We start from the raw sequence: 1,758 nt of genomic DNA on the forward strand, positions 1-1,758 counted from the left end.
CATCCCCAAGACTTATTTATTTTATAACTGAAAGTTTGTGCTCTTTGCCTATTTTGTCCCCCTTCCCATCCTGTCTCTGGCAACCACCAATCTGTTATCTGTATTTATGAATTAGGGTGGTTTTTTTGTTTGTTTGTTTTAGATTATATTCCACATAAAACTGAGATCATATGGTGTTTGACTTTCTCTGTTTGACTTATTTCACTTACTATAATGCCCACAAGGTCCATCTATGTTGTCACAAATGGTAGGATTTCTTTTTTTCTTTTTTTGTTGCTGAATATTTCAGTACCTCTATCTCTGTCTCTTTCTCTTTCACACACACACACACACACACACACACACACACACACACACACACACACATTTTCTTTACCCATTTATTCATTGATGGACACTTAGGTTGTTTCTATATTTCGGCTATTGTAAATAATGCTGCAATAAACATTGGGGATCCAGATATTTTTCAAGTTAGTGTTTTTGTTTCCTTTGGATAAATGTCCAAAAGCAGACTGCTGAATCATATGGTAGTTCTATTTTTAAGTTTTTGAGGAACCTACATACTGTTTTCCATAGCGGCTACACCAATTTATATTCCCACTTACAACTGCTCAAGGATTCCCTTGTCTTCACATTCTCTCTTTTTAAAATCTTTTAAAACAGATTGGTGTTTTAAAAAATCACCTTAGCTGCTCTGTGGAACACAGGTTAAAGAGAGACAAGTTCAGGAGGCTGTTATAATAATCTGGGAGATAGATACGAGTGTGGATCAAACTAAGGTAGTGGAGAAAACTAGATGATTTCAGAGATATTTGGAAGCTGATTTAACAGGGCATGTCTATTAAATGAAATCAGGGTACAAAGCAAGTAGTAGAAACTAAAATTAATGTTTATCCTTTATGTATTGAGAAATAAAATTTCCTTTGCTGGAAGAATAATCTATCTATCTATCTATCTATCTATCTAACCAATCTTAAAAATGAAGGGAGATTTATAGAGTTTTTCTGTTAATATCAGTGATATTGGAAAGTTGCCCCTGAAGAAATAGCGTCCATAGAAATGACAGCTACACACTCAAGGGAAGGAACTGTGTACTTGACGGTTTTCAATGTATTCAATTACTGGGTAGATCAGCGACTCCAGGCCCTTGGCAGTGAAAAAAGCTATTAGATCACCTCATACCAGGGCAGGATTCTTCTCTCTGGTATGTTCACGGGACTCTGTTCAGTCTCATTTTAAAGTTCTTGAGCTTGGAGTTTTTAATCACCTCCTTTAGAAGACTCTTCCCTTCCATCATAGGAACTTTGTCCTTAAGGGAAATTCACTGATACTTAACCCATATTTTACTTGTTATAATTTCCTATTACCCTAATTAATACCTTTCTCTGAGTCTTTCCTTGTGACTCATCCACAAAGTATCACCTCTTCCTCTGTGGTGTTTCCACCATTCAGATCCCTTGCATGTGGACAGTTATCCTGAGCCTCTAGTCAGCCTTAATAGTTAGGAAATGTTTAAGCTTGTAGTACTAATAAATCAGCTCAAGGTATAATTAGAGGCTTAACTCTGTGAAGAGAAGATGTAATCCATTTGTTAATAACATCACTCAGGTCTTTTGAAAACACTCTTCCTAAAATAACTGAGTCAAATTAAGAACTAGCCTTAAAGAAAATGTCAAAATAATAGCCTTTTAGGACATTATAAGCCCAATTCCTTCACTGAAAGTACAACTAAGAATGCTCTGTAGCTTTCTGCTCATT

The sequence above is a fragment of the Furipterus horrens genome, unplaced genomic scaffold (genome assembly GCF_987537825.1).
Source record: "Furipterus horrens unplaced genomic scaffold, mFurHor1.1.pri manual_scaffold_9, whole genome shotgun sequence".
NCBI classification, from domain to species: Eukaryota; Metazoa; Chordata; class Mammalia; order Chiroptera; family Furipteridae; genus Furipterus; species Furipterus horrens.